Here is a 13,287-nt window from a genome sequence, read left to right as displayed (position 1 = left end):
TTTGGGTCCGATCACTAAGCCAGTTATGAATCCACCTAACAGTTGCCTTGTCCATTCCATACTTAGTCATTTTTTCAATAAGGATTGTATGAGAGACTTTGTCAAATGCTTTGCTGAAGTCAAGATATACTATATCTACAGCATTTCCTTGATCCACCCAATCAGTAATACCATCATAGAAGGAAATTAAATTAGTCTGACATGACTTATTAGTTAGAAACCCATGCTGACTCTGTTTAATCACTTCATTCTTATCCAGGTATTGACATACATGTTGTTTAATAATTTGTTCAAAGATCTTTCCTGGTATAGAAGTCAGACTCACCGGCCTATAGTTGCCTGGGTCCACCTTCTTCCCCTTTTTGAAGATAGGAACAACATTTGCTCTTCTCCAGTCTTCTGGCACTTCTCCTGTTCTCCAAGAATTTTCAAAGATTATGGAGAGGGGTTCAAAAATTTCTTCTGCTATCTCCTTCAGTACTCTGGGGTGTAATTCATCTGGACCTGGAGACTTGAATACATTTAGGTTAGCTAAGTGTTTCCTCACTATCTTTCTGTTTATAGATATCCTGGATTCTTCTATTCCCTTAATAGGACAGTGAATAACAGTTGATGTTACATTTCCTTTCTGAGAGAAAACAGATGCAAAATAGGAATTTAAAAGTTCAGCCTTCTCAGCATCCTGTCTTACCATTTCATCATTTTCATCCTGTAAAAATCCTATAGCATCTTTGACTTTTCTTTTACTTTTGACATATCCCCAAAATCCTTTATTATTGCTTTTGACATTTCTTGCAAGCCTCAATTCATTTTCAGCTTTAGATAATCTGATTTGTGCCTTGCAGGTTCTGCAGACAGCATTATATTCTTCTTTAGATATGCCTCCTTCTTTCCATTTTATAAACATTTTTTGCTTCCTTTTTAGCATTTGCTTATGTTCTGTGTTCATCCATCCTGGTTTCCTTAAATGCTTCCTATTCTTCCCTCTTTTCGGAATTGTTAACAACTGTGCTTTGAGAATTTCATTTTTCAAGATTTCCCATCCTTCCTGGACATTTTTGTCTTTAAGGATATCCAGCCATTGGATCCCTCCAATTCTCTTTCTGAATCCCTTAAAATCTGCCTTTCTGAAATCTAACCTTGACGTCTGAGTCTTCACAGGTCTTCCGCCTCTAGTTATCCAAAATTCTAAAATAGCATGGTCGCTACCTCCTAGGGTCCCAGCCACTTTTACCTCCTCAACCATTTCCTCCCTGTTTATAAGGATTAGATCCAAGGTAGCAGTTCCCCTTGTTTTCTCCTTTACCTTTTGGAAGATAAAGTTGTCAGCAAGAGAGGATAAGAATTTCCTTGACCTGTTAGTTTTGCCTGAGAGAGATTCCCAACAAATGTCTGGATAGTTGAAGTCTCCCATGACAACTATGTCATATTTTTTGGAGAACTTGGCCATTTGATGCATAAAGAGTTCATCCATATCTTCAGCTTGCACAGGCGGCCTGTAGTAAATGCCTACAATGGTGTCCTTTCCATTGTTCTGTCCTTGTATTCTTACCCAAACAGTTTCCACAGAACTCCCAGTCTCTGAAGCTTCAATCTCTGTGCAGATATACGCGTTTCTAACATACAATGCGACACCCCCTCCTCGTTTATCAAGTCTGTTTCTTGCAAATAAGTTGTATCCTTCTAGTCTTGTATTCCAATCATGTGTATTGTCCCACCAAGTTTCAGTGATTCCAATGACATCATATTTCTTTTCCTGTGTTAGTAGTTCCAATTCTCCTTGTTTGTTGCCCATGCTTTGTGCATTAGTATAGAAACATTTTAGTTTGTGATTGGTTTCTCTTTCTCCAATATTTTTTTTTTTTTTTAATTAGATTCTTTCGTCTTTGTTCTTCCTTTCCACTTCTAATAGCAGAGTTCTCAGTAGCATTTGTCAGGTGTATGGCTTTTTCTGGTCTTTTGCTTCCCTTCCCATGTTGTTCTAGTTTAAAGCTCTCCTTACAAGTGTAGCAAGGCGACTTCCAAATACCTGCTTTCCAGTCTTCGTAAGGTGCACCCCATCTCTAGCAAGTAGTCCATCGTATAAGTAGTTCACTCCGTGATCCAGAAATCCAAATCGTTGCTGACGGCACCATCGACGTAGCCAGTTGTTCACCTGCAGAATCTTATTCCACCTCCTTGTTCCATGGCCATCCACTGGGAGGATGGAAGAGAAGACCACCTGCGCTCCCAGTTCTTTCACTTTCTTGCCTAAGTCTTCAAAGTCTCTGCAGATGGTTTCCAGGTCGTTTCTTGCGGTGTCATTTGTCCCCACATGTAGTAGCAGGAATGGGTAGTCATCTGTAGGTCTGAAGAGTCCTGATATCCTGTCAGACACATCTTTAATTTTTGCACCTGGAAGACAGCACATTTCTCTTGAAGTTATATCCGGTCTGCAGATAGCGGCCTCTGTTCCTCTCAACAGGGAATCCCCCATGACCACCACTCTCCGTTTCTTCTTCACAACATTTTTCTTTCTCCATCCAGGAGGACTCTGAAGGCGTACAAGGTTGCTGTTTGTTGGCAAAGTCTTATCCTGATGTATTTCTTCATCGTTTTCCTGCGTGAGAGCCTGGTACTGGTTTCTGAGCAGTATGGGTGCTGACTGCCTCCTGATCCTCCTGCTTCTCTGGGTCACATGTCTCCAATCCTCTGTTTCTTCAGGTGCACTTCGAATTTCTTCTCTTTCTGTAACATGAAGAGATAATTCTGCTCTGTCCAAGAACTCTTCACCTTCCTTAATGATCTTCAACGTAGCTAACCTCTCTTCGAGGTCTTTCCCTTTTTGTAGAAATTCTAGAATGGGCGTTATCGGGATTTCTCAAGAGTCGGGAGCTGTGTGGAACGCTAGGAACTTCCTCCATACCCTGGTATAAATTTAGTAGTCAATTTTCGACTTTGTAGGAGAGTATTGACTAGCCCCTCCGTGAACCCCCCTTGCTCTCAACATTTCCCTCTCAAGTTCCAAGCTGTCAAGTGGAGATTGTCCACTTGAGGATGGAAGAATGGCCCTTGAAAGAGTAGCTTGGGGGTTGAGGGAAGCACCCAAGGGTCTGTCACTGACATTGCTTGTAGGCATGAGAACCATGGCCTCCTTGGCTAAAATGGTGCTATTAAGATTACTTTTGCCTTTTCTGCCCTGATCTTCCTGATGACTGTGGCAGTAGTATGATTGAGGGAAAAGCATATGCCAGTCCGAACTGCCACGGGGCTTGGAGGGCATCCAGAATTTCGGGGCAGTCTGCCATGTTCAGGGAGGCGAACCTTCGCACCTGTCTGCTTTGTGGCAAAGAAATCTATCTGGGGAAGGCCCCATAGTGACACGATGTGTTCGAATATTTGCCTGTTCAGGCACCATTCTCCTTGCCGTAACGTGTCTGCTTCTGAATTGTCTCTTCCTCTTATGTGGAGAGCCGACACAAAAATTGTTTTTCCGCCAGGGACAAGATTTTTCTTGAGGAAGACATTAGGCTGTCCGATCGAGTTCCGCCTTGCTTGTTCAGATATGCTACCACTGTGGTGTTGTCTGGAAGGATTCTCACGTGTTCCCCTTGTAGCTGCGGAAAGAAGTGATATAGCGCATGACTAACCGCATTCAGCTCTTTTAAGTTTGAAGAATCGTGTCTCTCGCTTCTATCCCACTGGCCTTGGGAGAAGGTTCCTCCCATATGATCCCCCCATCCTGTAGGGCTGGCATCGGTAGTAACAATAAGGGAAGTTGTTATTACCCATGGTACTCCTCCCGATAGGTTGCTGTCGTCTAACCACCATGCTAGGGAGGTCAGGACTACTTGTGATAAGGTGACCTTTTTCGCTAAATTCCCTCGGGCACAAGCCTCCTCTAGGAGAATTTGGTGTTGCAGTTCCCTGGTATGGAACTGGGCCCACTGAACGGCCGGGATACAGGAGGTAAGGGACCCTAAAAGGGACATTGCTCCCCTTATGGACATGCATGGCTTGTCCATTGCTAGTCTGATCTTTGTTTTGATCATTGAAATTTCTACCTGCGGTAGCAGACAATTTTTCTTTCTTGAGTCTAGCTGGAGACCTAAGAAGGACTGGACGGATTGCGGCGACTCTGGACTTCTTGAAGTTTATAATCCAACCTAGAGCCTGTAGGGATGAGATTGTGTCATTAACTCGTCTACTACATTGTCGAGTTGAGTTCCCCATTATTAAAAAGTCGTCCAGATAGGGTATTATCAAGGTGTCTTTTTGGCATAGTCCAGCATCACCTTTGTAAAGACTCGTGGTGCGATGGAAAGGCCGAATGGCATAGCTGTAAACTGGAAATGGTGTATGATGCCATCGAGGAAGACCGCCACTCTGCGGTATCTCTGATATCTCTAATGGATGGGAAGATGATAGTAAGCATCTTTTAAATCTAAGCCGGCCATCATACAATTGGGGAAGAGACGCTTAATTGTAGATCTAATAGACTCCATCTTAAATCTATGATTTTTGACAAATGTATTCAGCTTTTTTAGGTTGATGATTGTTCTGAATGAGCCATCTGGTTTAGGGACCAGGAAAAGAGAATAAAAATCCTCTGCCTTCCTGCCCTTTGGGTACACGGACCAACACTTTTTTGTGCAATAAGCTTAGAATCTCAACTTCAAGGGCCTGCTGTTGGATTGGCGAGTTGAGAGAGGTTATAATAACCGAGTTATGGGGGACATGATGTAATTCTATTTTTAGCCCATGCCTACTGATGTCCAGGACCCAAGAACTGGCTGTAATTTTTCCCATTCTTGGAGGAAAAACTTTAGTCTTCCTGCTACTGGAGGGACTGGCTCTTTAGGGTCTGTCTCTATGGGAGGAGGGTCCTTTAAATATGGCACCTTTGTTTTTGTCCTCTCTTGCGCACCAACGATTTTGGTTTTCCGCCGGTCTTCCTCTGCCAAATGGCCGTCTCCTAAACGCCCTCCTATAAAATGGGAGAGTGGGGTTAGGGAAGCCCCTTTTCCTTTCCTTCGCCTTGGTGCGATCTCATCTAAGGTTTTTCTGAACAGAAACTCACCCTCACAAGGCATGGCGCAGAGCTTTGCATTGGATTTCGTATCGCCTCTCCAGCTTTTAAGCCACAGGCTATGCCTGGCGTTATTAAACAAGCCTGCTGTCCTGGCTGCCAAACGTAACGAGTCAGCAGAGGCGTCAGCTATAAATGCGGCCACACCACGGATCAAGGGGATAGCGGCTTGTAGCTTGTCCCTGGAGATTTTTTGTTCTATTTGCTGGTCTAGTTGATCAATCCAGACTACACTGTGTTCCAAATTATGCAAAAAATATTTCCTCATATTTTCTATAAATTACCTATATGAATTGCAGTCATTATTATTTTCCAGTCATCTACTATTCTAGTATAATTGCAATGTTTTTGAACAAACTGCCTATGAAAACAGTATATTTTTTAAAATAATAAACACTCAAAATGCATGTTCCAAATTATTATGCACAGCAGCGTTTTCAACCTTTTTTTTATTTTGAACAAAAAAATGGTCAATTGTGAAATTATAAGCATTATCAGCTTATTACAAAATGAAATCAAACAGTTTTCAAGTCAAAACTTTATTCTAGGTGATGTTACATATGCACATAGGACCCCTTGTTCGAAAGAAGCTTCTGAACTCTCTCGTCCATTGAATTTGTCAGTTTTTGGATGGTTTGTGCTTCAATTGTTTTGCATGTGGACAGAATACCCTCCCAGAGCTGTTGCTTGATGTGAACTGCCTCCCGCCATCACAGACACTCCTTTTGATGATGCTCCAGAGGTTCTCAATGGGGTTGAGGTCAGGGGAAGATGGTGGCCATACCATAAGTTTGTCCTCCCATAGCAGCCAGAGATGCAGATGTGTTATTTGCAGCATGAGACGGTGCATTATCATGCATGAAAATGATCTTGCTGCAGAAAGCACGGTTCTTCCTCTTGAACCATGGCAGGAAGTGCTGTTTTAGAAACTCCACATAGATTATGGAGTTCATCTTTACCCCTTCAGGGATCCTAAAGGGGCCAACAATCTCTCTCCCCATGATTCCAGCCCAAAACATTACTCCACCTCTTCCTTGTTGGCGCCTTAGCCGTGTTTTCATGGGGTGTCCATCAACCAGTCATCCTCCACTCCATTCATCTGGACCATCGAGCGTTGCACGATACTCATCGGTGAACAAAACAGTTTGGAAGTCAGTCTTCATGTATCGTTTGGCCCACTGGGGCCGTTTCTGCTTGTGTGCAGTGGATAGAGGTGGTCGACAGGATGGCTTGCGCACAGCTGCAAACCTCTGAAGGACCCTGCATCTTGTTATTTGGGGGACGTTGGAGGCACCAGCAGCTTCAAAAACTTGTCTGCTGCTATGACAAGGCATTTTTGCAGCTGCTATTTGAACCTGACGCAATTGCCTGTTGGAAAGAGTCCTCAATTTTTCCTTTTCAGCACGCACACGTGTGTGCTGGGAATCAGCTACATACTTCCTGATTGTGCGATGATCACGATGAAGTGTCTTAGCAATGTTGATTGTAGTCATGCCTTGACCTAAATACTCCACAATTTGTTGCTTCTCAGCAGCCGACACATCCTTTTTCTTTCCCATTTTGGCAAAAAATGTAGGCTGCTTAATAATGTGGAACAGCCTTCTTAAGTAGTCTTGCCTTTATTTGGACACACCTGCCAAACTAATTTGCACAGGTATCTGCAATTGCTTTCAGTGATATAAAGAGCCCTGAAACACATCACCATCAATGAGTTTAAATGACAAACAAAAAAAATTCTAACCTTATCACTCCTAAACTCTTTTTGCATAATAATTTGGAACACAGTTTAGCACAGAACGGGCCATGCAAGTGCTGGCTATTGCTGGCTTAAATGTGCCGGTAGCTGCCTCCCAAGCTCTTTTCAGCGAGGCATCGGCTTTGCGGTCGAGTGGATCTTTTAATGTGCCTGCATCCTCTACCGGTAAATATGATTGTTTTGAGGTAGAGGCGACCGCAGCGTCCACTTTCGGGACCTTAGACCACGTTAATAGCTCCTCGTCACTGAAGGGGTACCTTCTCTTTGATTTGAGGTAGAGGCGACCGCAGCGTCCACTTTCGGGACCTTAGACCACAATTAATAGCTCCTCGTGACTGAAGGGGTACTTTCTCTTTGAGGCCGAAGGGAGGTAACCTCTCTGGTCCTGTATCCGGTAGGAGGTGTCTACAAAGGGCACATTCTTTATTTTTTGTTTTCTCTTTTTTCTTAGTTTGAGGGAGGAGACGTAGCAAAGAAAGAGAAGGGAGAGAGAGAGTGTTTGTCAGCTTGATAGGCAGAGTCATCCACTCACCCAGAGAAGCTGTAGGTACCAGATCAGGAGGCTGAGATGGAGGCTTGTTGGCATGGCTTCTATCAGAGAAGCCTCTACCAGAGTGGTCCTTGGATGCAGCTGTAACACCTGCCGGGAGATGCGTGCCTTGTCCTGGGGAAGACAAGCTTGCACGCTGGACTCTTTCAGGACTTTTTAAGCTCCACCATATTGCCTTTCCGGTACCTCCCCCCCAGGGGCACCTCATCTAGGTGGGCGCGGCTAATTTGTACATGCGCGGCCCGGTATGTAGCCCTCAGGCCGCGCCGCTGAATCAGGGCTGTGGAGTCGGTAAGCCAAACCTGCGACTCCGACTCCTCAATTTCCCTTACACCGACTCCGACTCCACGACTCCGACTCCCACACATATTGCTTATATTTAAGTGAAAAATGTATTGTAGTACAATGTGAACCTCAGACATTTAATCATTTTTATGATCCAATAATCAAGATATTTAGATAGAACAGAATATATATTGGTGTACTACCCGGTTTTCATTCTTTTTGGTACAGTTACGATATGGCTAGACAGATATGGATAAATGGATATATAGATAGAGCAGATTTCTAATCTGCTTTTGCTATTGAAAACATTATCTATGAGCTCAAAAACCTTTCAGGTGATGCAGTTTTTTAAAAAGATGATCAGCTTTTGCAGCTGAAAAACGTATCCTCAAAAAACACAGGAAAAACACTGTGCGTGAATGTAGCCTTAGATCAGGAATATCGGCCATTTATAGGACATTTCATTACTTTCCCAAACTCCTATAAAAAAATATTCAGCACATCCTGCATTGAATTACTGTACCCAATTTATTATATATTTTAGGAGTCGGTCCATTTTATACCGACTCCGACTCCACCAAAATGAGCACCGACTCCGACTCCACGACTCCGACTCCACAGCCCTGCGCTGAATACCCCGTTTTTTTCCCTTAACTTTTCTCTGCACCTCCGGGGGGGGGGGGGGGGGGAATTGACGGACAGGCGGGTGGGGAGCGCTAACACGCCTGTTTGCGGTCTCGCGATGCTCCCGGGACCGCGCACTGTCGCTGGGGATCTCTGGTAACCCGGAAGTACCCCTCTTACCACATCCGGTGTCGGCGCTGCATGTGCGCGGCCCCTCCGTCCTAGTCCTTCCTTCTGGGGCCGCGCTGAAGCCAGATTGGGGGGGAACGGAGGCTGTAAATTTTTCCTCCAGCCCCGCGCTCCCACACGGGCCGAGACGGCCATATCCGGATCCCGGCGGCGTGAGTATTGCAGGAAACCGCGGGCGGCCCTCTCCGGACATGTTGTTTCTGCCAGTGCTGCTGCTCAGTCGAAGGGGGAGTCGGACTACAGCATTCCCCCGACGCTGCTTCTGGACCGGAGCCCCTGCCGGTTGCCACAGAGACTGCACAGGTGGCTCCCTGGCCCAGGTATGCTTCTGTAGGATAATATTGCGGTTTCCCATAGGAACAGGAAACCAACTGAGGAGGAGAGGCGGACCGCCCTCTTTTATCTCTGTAGGTTTCCTGTTCCTATGGGCGGATCCCTCTCTCAAGTGGGTGCTGTCGTGGCATAGGGTAAAATAATAAATCTTATGGTGGCTCAGACAGCCTGTATGCCCATCAATTTTACACCCAAAATCCCATGTCATCATACGCCAGATGGAACCCTGTAACTGCAACAGAGGTGATGACATTTTGGGGAATTGTGCTGCATATGGGCATAATAAAAAAACAGATTCTGCAATACTGAAGTTCTGATATTCTCTACAGTACACCAGTATTCTGCACGGCCATGACTAAAACACAATTTGAAGCAATCCAAACATTTTTGTATTATAATGATAATGCACAGTGTTCCTCCCCGAGACAATCCAAACTTTGGTTATCTACATAAAATCCGGCCAGTGATTGAACACTTCAGCAGAAAATTTGCTGAGGCGTACAAACCCCAGAGGGACATCACTATTGATGAGTCTCTGGTTCATTTCAAAGGGAGGCTAAAATTCTGACAATACCTGCCCAGTAAGAGGTCCAGGTATGGAATAAAGCTGTACAAACTGTGCGAGAGTGCCTCAGGGTACACCCACAGATTTAGGGTCTACGAGGGTAATGCCCCCCCTGTGCAGGGGGTGAGAGAGAAAGTTGAGTGGGAATTGCTGCACCCACTGCTGGATAAGAGTTATCACCCATACATTGATAACTTTTACACCAGCATCCCACTCTTCAAGACCCAATCTGTCAGAGGTACAGTTGAATGTGGCACCGTGCCAAAAAAAAAAATAAGTGAGGCCCCCATAAGCCGCTAATTGGGCAAGCGCTGAGAAAAGGCTAAAGCAGAGCCCAATGCAGCATCAAAATGCTGGTAGTCAAGTAGAAAGACAAATGGAATGTCCTTATCTTGACCACCATACACAGTGACAAAAGCTCCCTTGTCAATGATTGTGGTACTCAACACAAGTCCCGAAGCCAGATTGTGTCTTGGATTACAATCGGTACATGGGGGGGGGTGTAGATCTTTCAGATCAAGTCCTCAAATCATACAGTGCCATGCGAAGAGCCAAAGTATGGTACAAAAAATTGGCCGTGTACATTGTACAGATGGCACTGTACAATGCTTTTGTGCTGTTCCGATCTGCAGGCAACATGGTTTGCTTTCTTCAGTTTTAGGAGGTAGTCATCAAGGTCCTAATGTTTGGCACTCAGGGAGGTGAGGGTCCCAGTACTTCTGAATCTGATAGTGCCCGTATTGTCCCAGGTCAACATTTCCCAGGAGAGGTTCCCCAAACAAGGGGACGATCACAAAAACGGTGCACAGAGTGCTCCAAGAGGAGGGATCCAATGGCTGGATATCCTTAAAAACAAAAATGTCCAGGAAGGATGGGAAATCTTGAAAAATGAAATTCTCAAAGCACAGTTGTTAACAATTCCGAAAAGAGGGAAGAATAGGAAGCATTTAAGGAAACCAGGATGGATGAACACAGAACTTAAGCACATGCTAAAAAGGAAGAAAAAAATGTTTATAAAATGGAAAGAGGGAGGCATATCTAAAGAAGAATATAATGCTGTATGCAGAACCTGCAGGGCACAAATCAGATTTTCTAAAGCTGAAAATGAATTGAGGCTTGCAAGAGATGTCAAAAGCAATAATAAAGGATTTTGGGGATATGTCAAAAGTAAAAGAAAAGTCAAAGATGCTATAGGATTTTTACAGGATGAAAATGATGAAATGGTAAGACAGGATGCTGAGAAGGCTGAACTTTTAAATTCCTATTTTGCATCTGTTTTCTCTCAGAAAGGAAATGTAACATCAACTGTTCTTCACTGTCCTATTAAGGGAATAGAAGAATCCAGGATATCTATAAACAGAAAGATAGTGAGGAAACACTTAGCTAGCCTAAATGAATTCAAGTCTCCAGGTCCAGATGAATTACACCCCAGAGTACTGAAGGAGATAGCAGAAGAAATTTTTGAACCCCTCTCCATAATCTTTGAAAATTCTTGGAGAACAGGAGAAGTGCCAGAAGACTGGAGAAGAGCAAATGTTGTTCCTATCTTCAAAAAGGGGAAGAGGGTGGACCCAGGCAACTATAGGCCGGTGAGTCTGACTTCTATACCAGGAAAGATCTTTGAACAAATTATTAAACAACATGTATGTCAGTACCTGGATAAGAATGAAGTGATTAAACAGAGTCAGCATGGGTTTGTAACTAATAAGTCATGTCAGACTAACTTAATTTCCTTCTATGACGGTATCACTGATTGGGTGGATCAAGGAAATGCTGTAGATATAGTATATCTTGACTTCAGCAAAGCATTTGACAAAGTCTCTCATACAATCCTTATTGAAAAAATGACTAAGTATGGAATGGACAAGGCAACTGTTAGGTGGATTCATAACTGGCTTAGTGATCGGACCCAAAGAGTGGTCGTAAATGGCTGCACATCCAGTTGGGAGAATGTCTCAAGTGGGGTACCACAGGGCTCTGTCCTGGGCCCTGTATTGTTCAACATCTTTATCAACGATTTAGATGAAGGAATTGAGGGTAAACTGATTAAATTTGCTGAAGAAACAAAGCTAGGAGGGATAGCTAATACTAGAGAAGAGAGAGAGAGGATTCAAAAAGATATAAATAAACTGGAGAAGTGGGCAGCAACTAACAGAATGTTTTTTAACAGGGAGAAATGCAAAGTACTACATCTGGGCAATAAAAATGAAAAAAGCATATACAGAATGGGAGGAATAGGGCTAAGTGATAGCACATGTGAAAAAGACTTGGGTATACTAATAGATCACAGACTGAATATGAGTCAACAGTGTGATGCAGCAGCAAAAAAGGCAAATGCAATTCTAGGATGTATTAACAGAAGCATACAGTCTAGATCACGTGAAGTCATTATTTCCCTCTACTCCTCTTTGGTCAGACCTCATCTGGAATATTGTGTCCAGTTTTGGGCACCACATTTTAAAAAAGACATCAACAAACTGGAGCAAGTTCAGAAAAGAGCGACCAGAATGGTGACCGGTCTGCAAACCCTGTCTTATGAGGAAAGGTTGCAGGATTTGGGAATGTTTAGTTTGCAAAAGAGAAGACTGAGAGGAGACTTAATAGCTGTCTACAAATATCTAAAGGGCTGTCACATTGTAGAAGGATCAACTTTATTCTCATTTGCACAAGGAAAGACTAGAAGCAATGGGATGAAACTGAATGGGAGGAGACACAGATTAGATATTAGAAAAAACTTTTTGACAGTTAGAGTGATCAATGAGTGGAACAGGCTGCCACGAGAAGTGGTGAGTTCTCCTTCAATGGAAGTCTTCAAACAGAGGCTGGACAGACATCTGACTGGGATGATTTAGCGAAACCTGCTTTGAGCAGGGTGTTGGACCAGATGGCCCAGGAGGTCCCTTCCAACTCTACAATTCTATGATTCTATGAGGGGAATTCGAAAAGGACACAATTTTCCATTGTTAAACCTGCCCTGAAAAACCTGGTATTTGCATTAAGAATTGCTTCAAAGCGCACCACATGTTCACAAATTACTAAAATTAGTTTATACCCTGTTGACACAACACACTTTTGCAATCTGATGTACTCTGCACAGCTTAGACATACCACCACATTATAAATTCATATACCAGTAAAACCAAAAGCATTGTAATAATTACTATAAAACTATGCCTCTAGATACATTCCTTCAGGGGTGTAGTTTCCAATATTGGGTCACTTGTGGGTGATTTCCATTGTTTCTGCACATTAGGGGCTCTGCAAACGCGACATGACGCTCACAAACCATTCCAATCAAAGTCTGCAATCCAAAACGTCACTCCTTCCCTTCCGAGCCCTGCGCCAAAACAGTCGTTTTCTCCCACATATGGGGTATTGGCGTACTCAGGAGAAATTGCACAACAACTTTAGCGGTCAATTTTCTCCTCTTACCCTTGTGAAAATAAAAAAATGCTGCTGAAAGATCATTTTTCACACTCTGCAAGTAAAACTTCAACTATGCTGTTAATGCACAAACTTCGGTGGATCGTGACAACATTACAAGGCATATATAGGATTTCACAATTCACATTGCTGTGGGAAAACCCATGGCTTTCCAATTTATACCAATTAAAAGGGTTTAAAACTTGGAGCTTAAAAGGGACTGTATAGATTCATTCATGTGTTAACGGGCAACTTGATCAAGGAATTTTAATAACTACAAAGTGAATTTGGATTATCAATGGAATAGAGGTATCTACAGTTACAGCATGCATATCCGTTAGAGGGTCTCACTCCAGATACTTGTGTGCTTCAAAATATAATACAGAGGATAGCCAGCACACAGCTCTAGTGGCTCAAACTCATTACTTTATAATATTCTGCTGGATATTGTTCTAATTAAATACCCTATGCACTCAAAAGAAAGATGGGAGAGT

The 13,287-nt window shown here is 43.4% G+C and overlaps 1 protein-coding gene across 1 annotated transcript in view; it reads right to left on the bottom strand.

Moving 5' to 3' along the window:
• The window catches only part of CHUK (component of inhibitor of nuclear factor kappa B kinase complex), a 236,950-nt gene that overhangs the window by 118,712 nt on the left and 104,951 nt on the right, over positions 1 to 13,287 (bottom strand). The gene's annotated exons all lie outside the window — the stretch shown is intronic.

Source organism: Dendrobates tinctorius, unplaced genomic scaffold (genome assembly GCF_039654945.1).
Source record: "Dendrobates tinctorius isolate UK_male_01 unplaced genomic scaffold, ASM3965494v1 ptg000068l, whole genome shotgun sequence".
In the NCBI taxonomy this organism is placed as follows: Eukaryota; Metazoa; Chordata; class Amphibia; order Anura; family Dendrobatidae; genus Dendrobates; species Dendrobates tinctorius.
Note: the sequence above shows the minus strand (reverse complement) of the source record. Positions and strands in the feature narration are given on the sequence as shown.